This window comes from Manis pentadactyla, chromosome 14, assembly GCF_030020395.1.
Source record: "Manis pentadactyla isolate mManPen7 chromosome 14, mManPen7.hap1, whole genome shotgun sequence".
In the NCBI taxonomy this organism is placed as follows: Eukaryota; Metazoa; Chordata; class Mammalia; order Pholidota; family Manidae; genus Manis; species Manis pentadactyla.
Genome location: NC_080032.1, coordinates 71733338 through 71745347, shown reverse-complemented (window position 1 = coordinate 71745347; position 12010 = coordinate 71733338). Strand labels below are relative to the sequence as shown.

At 33.1% G+C, this 12010-nt stretch overlaps 1 protein-coding gene across 2 annotated transcripts in view; it reads right to left on the bottom strand.

The window, feature by feature from the left end:
- The window catches only part of ATF7IP (activating transcription factor 7 interacting protein), a 142661-nt gene extending 131070 nt beyond the window's left edge, over window positions 1-11591 (bottom strand). Inside the window, exon 1 of one of the 2 annotated variants that reach the window (XM_036909265.2) lies at window positions 11383-11591. The gene's annotated coding sequence lies outside the window, so the exon portion shown is untranslated. The remainder of the gene's footprint in view (window positions 1-11382) is intronic. The other variant, XM_036909257.2, reaches the window with a different exon arrangement.
- Between the last annotated feature and the right edge of the window lie 419 nt (window positions 11592-12010).

The following is a 12010-nucleotide window of genomic DNA, read 5'->3' as shown; positions in this document are numbered from 1 at the left end:
TTATAAACAGAGAACAGACTGGTGGTTACCTCAGGAGACGGGGTTGGAGGGATGCGTGAAATATGTGAAGGGGAAAAAAAAATGAGTATCTTGAACAAGGCAGTAGTTACATGAGTAAATACATGTCAAAATTCATCAAGCTATACACTAAGATTAGTGAATTTTATTTTATGTACCTCAAAAGAAAAAAATTAATAACCACAGGTAAGAAAAGATACTGCATTCATGTGTCGAGAATGGAATACTATAGGCAAGGAATGAAAAAATAAAAATTTAAGAACATAATTTTAAAAAATGAAAAGAAAAAAAAACAGTAGGAGGACTGGATGATAAAGTCGAAGAAATCTACCTGAGCAAAGTTGTAAATAGAAAAATTTAAGAAAATTGGAACACCAATCCAAAAATTTGCACTGTAATGACAGAATAGCAGAAGAAAGATATCACCAATGAAATCATTTAAGAAAAATTGACTGAAAGACAAGAGTTGCCAAACTGAAAGGGCCCAGTGAATGCCAGCAACCAATGATAAACAGATTCACATCAAGGAACTACAGTGAAATTTCAGAACACTGGAGACAAGTAACAGATTCTACAAGCTTCCACTGAGGGGAAAATCAGAAATAAGAATGGCTTCAGATTTCTCAGCAACAGAAGCAAGAAGATAATAGAGCAGTGCCTTTAAAATTCTTAAGAAAAATGTTTTCCAACCTACATTTCTATACCTAGCCAAACTATCAATCAAGCATATAAAATATAGAATAACAATTTTCAGACACATGTGGTCTAAAAAAAATGTACCTTCCATATGCTCTTTCTCAAACAGCCACTAGAGAATATGGCTTTCTCCTCCAATGACACAATTATTTTTTAAGGGGGGGGGTACAAAGCACATGGAAAACAAGGGTACTACACAGAAGAGGAATAAAGGAAATCCCCACATGGTGAATAAAATTCTGATGACAGTGGTGTACCAAAAGTAGAGAGCAACTAGGCCAGACTGTAGTACTGAGACTCACTCAAGAAAAATAAATCATGATCCTTGCTGCCACTGTACCTGAGTAAACATCTAAAAGTCCTTAGAAAAAGACCATACCAAATCATCTTAGCTATTACATGGAAGAGACTCTTGGATACCAGCATTCCAGTAAAGTTGGTATTATCTTCATGATTCTGTTAGTCCAGTACAGACAACTTTGTGTAAGTAGATTGCTTAACCCTAGATCAGTAAACCAAGAATTACCTAGTACTAAAGGAACTAATTTAATTGTGGTTAGTATTTTATTTTTAATCATCATATGGGAAAAACACTTTCTTCTTTATCTTTAACCCTCAATTTAAGAAGATACTTTGTATAAATACAATTTAAATAATCTCTTGATCTAAAACCCTCCAATTTCAAGGAAATTATATCTTGTGAAAGATCTTAATATAGGTTATAGGTTAATAAACCACCCAAACATTTTAAGAACAATTCTGTAGAAAAATACTGAATATGTTGCTTGGCCTCATCTAAAAAGTTAGAACAATGATTAAATATTATATAAAATATACCTGGTCTCTCTACTTTGTGAGTTTACGCTATTTCAAAAAGTACCTCTTTTCCTTTCTACAAGGATGAAATTGGACAAATCAGATTTGTAACCATGACCACAGAGAAAAGTGACATTTAAAAACAAATCTCTTTTAATTAGGCATGACACGCACCTCAAATGTAGAAATGATGCCTCTTAAGTCTTCACAGAAAATCAGTTTAGTATCTCTTCTATAACTTGGATTCCAGCTTTAACAGGAATAAAGACTATCACAGGAACAAAGAACATTGACAAATGTGGGAATTTCAAAGAACCATGATACTGTACAGTTTTGAGTACTGCAGATGAAAACTCACTAAGATAAATTAGATGGTTCTGCTTACTCATCTTGAAATCAAGAAGATAATTATACTTTACAAAATATGGCAGACAGAATTCTTCAACCTAGTATGAAATGAGTATCATTTTGTTAATCAAACAATAGAGAAGGCTTTTATATTAGTGAACACTTCATTAGACCTATGTAAATACAGCAAAAATAAAATGAAGATAAAGCAAAATAAAATAGAGAATCAGAAGATCATTAAACAAATTTATATGGTCAAATCTGTGCCTCAGAGGATAAGAACTTGGCCACAGGAAGACTTATAGAAGAAACCTGACACTGTTTTGCCCCAATTTTGGGTAAGTATATCCAGCAAAGCTCCATAGTTAGAGGTTAAGTAAAGGGGGAGGGAGCATTTTGCACAGTGAATTAAAAAGAGAAAACGAGACACTCCTATATGGATTTAGGGCCTAAAGTAAATGACTTCATCCCTAACTTTGGCAATGATGTTTGTCTGAAGAAATTTGATAAACTTTGAAGATAAATAACAGGAGGAAATAAATGGCTGCTTTTTCGCCATGAAGAGGCTTGCCATAAACTTGGTGAATTTAGTAATCTTGTGGGGATTTTACTCCTTAGGTACTTTTTTTAAATTAAATAGGTTCTAAAGCTGACTCCCTCACAAAACACTGCAAATAAACTGCTTTTCTAAATGCTTATTTTTCCCACTTGTGAGTAGTATTATCAAACCTATTTTACTAAGTTACTTTTTAAATGAATTTAAATTCTAGCTCCAATAATCAAAAATATTTTCAATTTCTATGTATCTCCTAACACTGCAGGGCTCTTTATAGCTGTACATAGCTGCCTCTTAGTAAATATTCATGCCTAATTGATTAATGAATTGATTGAAGCCAGAGAAGAAAAATACATCAGAACAAATGCTAAGCATTTTATTTTTCTTATCTCATCAAACTTTCACAACAACCATACCAGGTTAGTGGTATGCCCATTTTATATTAAGGTACTCCCTAACACAAACTGTACCTAATAAGGTACAGCTGGGAGACTCACTGCTGAGGTCCCAGTACAAAGTTACTGTTCTTCCCACTGCACTGTATTACTAACCGGTTTTAGGAAAATCTTTCTCCTTTTTGTTTTTCTTTCTTTCTTCATTTATGTATTTTTATCTTACAACTTTTAAATCACTTAAAATAAATTTGATAGGGAAAGGACAGAATTACACAAACTTAAAACAAGTAATTGTATCATTCTATCTTCTCATCAAACCCTTGTTAATCTGCATATATGTGTTCTTCGGAGTTATATTTCAAGAACTTCTCATTAATAGGTAAGCAACGTGTTTACTTATTTTCTTAATTTTCTTCTATTTCTTAATGAATGAACTTAAGGAATTATTTTCAGAGCTGTCTTATTATTTATAATTTTTCATATGCAAAGTGCCTGTCAAATCTTTTGACAGTTGATCCAGTGGATGCTTCAGTAAATCACATGTTCAATTATTCAAAAATAAAAGTTTGGACACCTGTGGATAATGAGTCAAATGAAAGAAACTAGAGTATCTTTCTCCCTTTTTTTGCACCTCCACCTAAAACAAAGGATTTCTATTCTTTCAATAAGCAAATTATTTATAAATGACTATTAAAATAAGCACTGAGAAAGCAATCTTAGATTTTTAATAGCGGTCCTCTATCTAATCAGAAGGGATTTTTCTTTTAACATAGCATTTGTCAGATATGTCAGTAAGATACAATTCCTAACTGTGGGAAGTTTATAAAGTCTACACAAAAAAAACACAAACATGAAAAGTAGAAAGGAATAAATGCCTTTAAAAGAGATACAAAGCAAAGCAAAGTAAAATGAGAAATTATTTTACTAATTTCTAAGAATAATAAATCCTTTATTAGGCATATATTACATAGGCACCATGAAAATGATTCTTACAAAAATCAAGGATTTATATCATAGAGCTAGAGTTTTCCTAATGTACTATCTTCTTTTCCATCTCTGAGATTTTGAACACCCTATTTATTGTTTTTACTAAGAATATCCTTCTAATTCATCCCTTAAAATACAACTCCTACAAGATTTCCTTGATCTCACCCACAACAGAGTCCCACTTTCTGTACCTTACACAAATATTTATTGTTTCACTTACTGTCTACAGAAAGTTACTTCAATTACTTATTAATTAGGTTTTACCCCTATGCAAAGAATTTATGACCATAATTTTTTTACCTGTGAAAACATCACATTTTCCACCTTGAAAATATGTATTTTATGCATATAGCTATAAATGAAAAAAAAGCTGGGTAAGATAATACAAACATAAACTAAAGTTTGAGACTAAAACAAGCAATTCAAATAACTGGCACAGTTTACCTACAGTGCTTCATCATTTAAGGCCAGTTAACTGGCAAAGTTCAAAAATATTACACTGTTTTAAAACTTAAATTAAAATTCCAATTCTTGCAAAACTAATTATAAATTATAACTGGATCTAACTCTTAAACCAGAAAACAAGTTTTAAATTCCAAATTATAAATTACTGAGAAACCACTTTTCCAGCTTCTTTTCTGGCACAAAATGCTAGTTGTTTTCTCATATCCATTTCTTTCCTTTTATAAAATTCTCTAGTTTTATCTAAGAACATGGTTGTCCAGCTACATACTAAATTTCCCAGCCTTCCTTTCCCAACTACTATGTTCCAATGACTAAATTCTCACCCACAGAACATCAAAGTGGAATGTCCCACTTACAGATCATGCTCTCAAAAGAATGTATGCACTTCCATTGCCCTTTCTCCCTCGGCTCTGGCTGGTGAAACCATGGAGTAGTGTCAGTCAAGTTCAACACTGAAACCTCGTTCAACACATGGAAAACAAATGTTAAGTCAAAGCCACCTATAAGCCCTCAACAGTCTTCCTCTGTATTATTTCTCATGAGAGAAATAAACATCATCATCCTTGAACAGCAGCTGTATCATAACTCAGAGCAGTTTATCCTTCAGTCCAATTAGATCCTGACATTTACCACCTAAAATGAAATAAAATTTCAAAGATAGTGTCTTTTCTTTTCCATGTCTCATTTCCTCAAGACATTTCCCCTAATAATGGTAACAGGGTCAATATACTCCAAACTCCAAAGCCTCAATTGAGAATGAGCTGTAGTCAAGTCATTCAACATTGTTTCACAAAACTCTTTTTCTCCTGCTCCTCAAAACAGCAGATTCTCTTCCCACCTTCTAGGTTTACCTTCTACAAAATATCTTTGTATTAAGTCAAGGGGAGACTTTTTTCACAGTTGTCAGATTTGAGACTCACTATTCCAAGGTACAATTCAAATTTCTTATTAGAATTGAGTGCCACAGAGTGCTGGACATGTAATTCCTAAGTACCCACCAAGACAACACTTCCCTAAAGTCACAAATAACAAAGAAAGGAAAAAGGATTATGTAGTAAGTCATTATGACACTACTTCCTCACATCACCATCACGCAAAGGGGTATCCCATCCAAACTAAGGAGTATATGGCTAGTTATTCCTAGTTATTAGATACAAAATTGTAAACATTTCAATAATATTCTGAGTAATAAAAATGCAGACATAACTGGGTATTTCTAATAATCAAGTTAGTAGGTGATCTTCATTTCCTGGAATTTCATGTTCATATAGGTCCAATTGTAAACACTCTCAGGAAGGCACCATCAATTGTACCCTTAGGCCCACCATACTTTTTGGAAGGTGGCCAAGAGATGCCTGAGTCATTCTCCTAGACTCAAAAATCCAAACGACTGAAATTCAAAACAAAACATTCACAATGTATAAATAAGCACTAGCACCCTGGGCAATAGCGCCCAGGACTTTAAAAAATGAAAATGCTGTCCAGCACTCATAATCCCCCATCTCCAATAGAAAATGGTTTCTAAAATGCAACTTGAAGCAATATAAACAGTGTTTAATTTTGTGTAATTCACTTTTCTGTTTTGAACAAAATAAAATGACCAGAGAAACCATTGATACTCTGTAGATTTCAGAACCATCTGAGAAAGAACACTGCAAAAGTAATTATTTTAAAGTCTTGGGCTCTCTAAAAAACAAAACAAGGGTCAAATGGTCAAGAATTTTAAAAGAGAAGCTCCATTAATGGATAGATAGTTTCTAGATACTTTAAGGAGCTGAAAAGACTATGACTACCCAACTACTTGATAATGTTTTTGCAATCTACTGTTTAAATAATGTTAAAACATCACCTAGTTTTAATCTATATATCCCCCACAATTCTTAGATATTCAAATGAAGAAACTTTATCATCAAACTTCTTCCTACATGTGACTCCCTTGAAAACCTAGGTATGCCAATGCATAAATCTTCCATAAAGCTCAAAACTTGAGAACATTACAATAGAAATCTTTCTAACCTAGATCGTACACTTCTTTGCCTTCTTGAACAAGTTAAACATAGACTAAGTATTCTCTATGACTCAGAATCATTAATAAGATCAATTACCATAATTAACATGCTATAAATACTGATTTGGCTCTAGTAATATTGATTGCCAAAATGAATAACCTCAAAGCTAAGTTTTTAAATTCTTGCTAACACTTGAAATCTGACTCCTCTTCATTATCAAGAGGCTTAGCCATCAATTCTTGCCCCTATCCACATGCATTTCCCTAGTAGCACTTCTGACTCTAATTTGCTACTTTTATAGTCTGAAAAATAAAAGTATCATAATTTGTCAGAACTAGGAAAAGTCCTCAGGTAAGGGGAAAGGTCTCACACAAAACATGCAAACTTCTGTAATCAGTTTGGTTTGAAAAAGACCCAAAGACAGGAATTTTTTATTAAAAAAAAACAAACAAGAAAAGGCAATAATACTTTAACATCTTACTTCTACCTATTTCCTAGATTTATTTTCATGAAGCCACTAATATTTTACCATTTGAATTCTATCTTCACTTTCTTAATTTTGTCTATTCAGGCCTCCATCGACTTTCTCAAGTTTAGTTTATAAATATATTTTGGCAATAATCTGACTTTCTCATACCATTATGAAAATGATTTTTTAAAGAAAAGTATAACTACAACTGAAATAAATCACTATCAATCATTACTCTTCACTGCAATCAGCACAAACTTATATTATAATCAGGGAAACATCCTTAATTAAATGAGAAAAAACTTAATGCTATCAAAGAGACAAAGATTTTTACCTTTATTATAGTACTAGGATCCATCCTGGCCAGAAAATGAATTAGTTACCTTTTCAAAATTCCTCCATTAAAAAAATAGTCTATGTTAAACAGAAAAAGAAAAATTTTAGTTTCAAATCTATTGTAGAACACTTTATGTTGGCAACCCATCATTTCTAACTTCATACTTGCACTATTTTCAAGTCATCATATTCTAATGCAGATTAAAAATAAAAATGTAGTCCTATATTCTCTACCGACTCATTCTTATTAACATTTTACCAGCACTAAGAAACCTGTAAAATAAAACCCTATTGAAAAGTAACAGATATCACAAATTTTCCCAGAGTACTTGAAAACAGTACATTTTAGTGGAATTTACAGGAAGTGTACCATGCTCATTAATAAAGAAAAACAAAACAGTATAAATATGTAAACTCATCCCAATTTAGGTTTAATGAAATTCTAAACAAAACTTCAAGTAGTTGGCTTTTAAAAAATTTAACCTAGTGAACCTAAAGTCCATCTGCAAAAACAAGGAAGACTAGCTAAGAAAACTTGAAATGGAATTTTAAGTATTGCCTCTCCATACATTAATTTAGTCTATAACACTAAAGTAATAAAACTATTCCATATGAATAAGGACCAGATACAATGGTTGTCAACCTGCTTTTAGATTTTGCATTACATATTCCCGTGAGCAGCTGATGAAAACAAAACTGTGACTTTCCCCAGAAAAATACACATATGCAAATTAAACAATGCAGTATTGCTATATGAATAAGACCCAGATATGGTGGTTGTTAACCTTTTAAGTTTTATATTACAGTCCTATGAGAAGCTGATGAAAACTTTTTCCTCAGAAAAATGCATATATGCACACAAGGAATCTATGGAACTCTTTAAGCCTACCCTATGAAAACACCAAAGGCCAATGGCCTTAACTTAAATATCATTAGTAAATGAAACAGAAACACAGATCAAACCTAGTTTAATCAAAAGCAGCAACTCAAAGTAATAAGAGATGGATCACCAATACAGAATTCTAAGGAAGCCAGATTATTTGGAAAACATGAAAACTAGCAACCCATCTTTACAGTATGTCAAAATAAATTCCATGTAAATTAAACGTATTTTTTAAATTACTAACATACCTAGAAATAAATAAACAAAATAGATGGAAATTTATTTCATTTCATAACACGTAATATTTTCTAGGCAGAGAAGTCTTGGGAAGAAATACAAATGAAAAAAGCAGTGCATTTGACTGTATAAAAATGTAAAACTGACTATATAAAACTAAGTGATTTAAAAAGTAATAAACTAAAAAAAAACTGCAAGAATATGAAAAGCAAAGGGCTAATATCCACAAATAGCTGTTACAAATAAGAAAAGTATTAACATCCACCTACAAAAACCCACAGAAAACCTTCAAACAGCTAATTCACAAAAAAATGAGAAAACTGTATATAAACATTATAGTGTTCAGCCTCATTGGTCCAAAAAGAGTTAATGAGTTACTATTTTTCAACCACCAAACTGATGTCGGTATGGGAAATGCTTTTCAAAAAAAACTAAGCTTTTATCAATTTTGTAAATTACTTTAATAGCCCTTTGAAACAGTAATTGCAAAGAAACAAGAGATGCCGATCATGAGTTATGTACAAGGATGTTCACTGTAGCATTGTTTAAAATAGAGAAATGGACAATAAAATGATCAAGAAAAGAAAGGTTTAATAAGTCACAGTACAATCGTTAGAGATAATAGTATCATGTAGACATTTAAAAACGTACTTGAAGAAAATTTGACAATTTGGGATATTTTTGCAATATTATCTAACCATTAAAAAACGTACCTTAAAAGAACAATGAAATGAGAAAATATCCACAATATAACACTAAGTCCAAAGAACAGGAATGAAATTATGATTCAAATTTCAACCAATTTTCAACTATGAAAAAAATCACAGTTTATTTCTAAATGTTGCTAATGTTCAACACATTCCAAATGTACTAGAGTAAATAAGTAAATTTAAATAAACTTATATAGTCAAATTATACTTTAAAGAAGTATGGTTTATGGCTTAATCATTCAAACCCTTTTTCTAAACTAAATGATATGTTTAAAATTTACAAAACTATTAAGATTTTAAGTTACTCCAGTAACTCAGTACTCATTCTTAGAGTAACCTAGTCTTAATATTTATATATGTCCATGTGTGGCATCATAACGGTCACACTAAAATTTCAAAACGCGCTTGTTATTGACTGAGTACCAAGGAACAAATAGTGGATGTTCGGACAACTCATAAAACTTAGTTTTATGTTTATAAAACCGCATTTGCTTGTCTAACAAATAGAACAGCAAAATTGCCCTGCCAATAAATATTTACGTTGTACTTTATGTTCTTCAGTGCTTTCAAGTACCTCTTAAAATCTTCAACATTAACCTGAGAGGCAATCAATTGTATATTCAAATGAAAACATAAGCTTAACTACATAAACCAAAATATTTCACTTTTCTGGAAATACAAGTATACTATGTCCTAAGAACAAAGTTTTTCCTTAACCTAAGTATGTATGTGTTTGTACATACACATATGTACACACAGTTAAATAAAATACAACATATTTCCAACTCTAAAAAACCTGAAATAGTGTTTTAGGGGATGGGATAGCTATGTGCTGAGTAACCACCCCAAAAGCATTAAAGGGAAGAAATTACACAATTGCCCTCTTAGTGCATTTCTATGTATAACACTTCAGAGGTCTAGAAATTATATCAACGACAAATTTTTCTGTTGAGAGAAAAGAATTTTTCCTATCACTTCATTCTATCTAATATGTGATGTCATTTCTTAAAATTCCACCAACAAAACTATTCATTCCAATTACATCTACTTAATGCTAACGGTACTTAGTTTGAGCACTAAAAACGTCCCTAAATCATGATTACAATGCAATAGCCACTTCTTAATTTGACAGTTACTGATTTAAACTTATATAACCAACCAAGAAACCAATTGCTGTACATACAAACCACAGATGAAGTTAATGAAAACCACTCACAAGTTTTTAGCCCAGTAAGAAATAATTTGCCCAATGGTAGAACTGTATCAAATCTTATTAAACTTCTCCCAGGGATGTTATATAAGGCTTTATTTTGAACTTAAGTAATCAGTATCATACTTATTACTAAAATCAGTATCATACTTATTACTAAAGAAACTAAAGCCAGGACACACTTAAAATGTAAAAAAATCAAAACACAACAATTGTATCTCATATACATATATATGGGGCAGTTTTTTTTTAATCGACTTTTTTTTAATTGATAGTTCACCTGACTTCCTCAATAAAGCCTCAATCTAGTTGGGAGTTCTTTGCAAAATTCTTCATCAGAAAAATTTACCAAGTGTCATATTCTACATATCGTTAACAAACAAAATGCTAAGAAAAATAATTTAAAAGAGTGACAAAACTGATCTAACTGAAGCAGTAATAGAGATCAGACTCGGAAAAAAAATGTAAAAAATAAAATGCAAGTATAATCAGAGGCAGAAAAACTGACTAGAATTCAAACTTAACTGATTTAGGATTTTTTTAAAAATAAATAACCAAGAACTGAGATTTCGTTTTAACATTACATCTATGTTCTCCTTATTTCCAGATCTCAAATTGTATCTATTCTGTAAACATTCCATAATAACTGGTAAAAATGGGGTTAAAAACCTATTTGCAAATATGCAGTACAAATAAATGCACTTCCCGTGAGACCACCAGGTGCAAATCTAAATTTATCTCCCTAAATATAAACTTAAATCCAGCAATACCCTAGAAGTGAAATTATAATCGAGAACCAGAAGCGACAATGATTGCCACAAAATTAAGTCCACAGCTTCTCAAGAGAATCGGAGAAAAGTTAAGAGTTGAAGTTTTAAGTTAGTACTGGAATACAAAGTAACAGAAACGGTTTCCTTGAAAAATGTGGGAATTTTAGGTTACCAAAATGAAACCCCTGAAGAATGAGAAAAATTAAATCTAGAACCCAAATGGCGTCCAACGAGAACATTAGATCTTGAAAATGAATATTGCGCTTGCGCAGCCACCGCCCCGCCAGCTGCACAACTGCAGCTAGAGCCCGACTCCGCACGATCACGTGCTCCCATGCAGCGCCCGCCCGCAGCCCCGCAACCGCGCAGGCGCAAACACAACTCCCGCAGCCGCCATAATGCGGTCTTCACTCCTCAGAAATACAATAGTGATTTTTAAAAATGTGGTTGTTAACAACCCCTAGGAACCACATATACCTTTTTGGGGGGAAGATGAGGGAGGGGGAACCAAGTTCCTTTCTTGTAGCGCCGTTCCGCGCAGCCTTCCTCAACAGTACCGCCTCAGTCTCGCGCGCTTCAGTCGCCGCGATGCCTCTGCCGCTGCCGCCGCCTCCGCAGATTCAAAAACAAACCCGCTTCTCCTTTGCACGCGCCGGGGCCGTTATGCAAATTATGTAGGCGGGGCTCCGTGGTCGTAACGTTGACCCCGCCCGCTGTTCTATCAGCCAATAGGTTCACGGACTGGCCATTCCCCATGCAAATCTCCTGGTTTTTTATTTGAATGAGGGGAATTGGCCCCGCCTCCGGCTTGGGGAAAGAGGAGGAAGTCCGAGGTGGCGGCGCTGCGCCTTTCAGTTGCAGTGTGAGGTGTGTTTGTGAGTGGAGTTTCGCTACACCAGTGCGTAGCACTTTGTGAGCGCCCCCTATGAGCTTGAGGAAAAAGGAAGAAAATATCTGAAAGTTAAGGAGCTGAGGGAAAAATTTGCCAAAAAAGGCTGGAGTGTGTTCGTTTGTATTTCATTTGTATCAAACATTAACTATGTATACTTTAAATTGTATTTAGTAATAAGGGAGTGGCGAAAACATCTTTTCTTTCAGTTCTGTG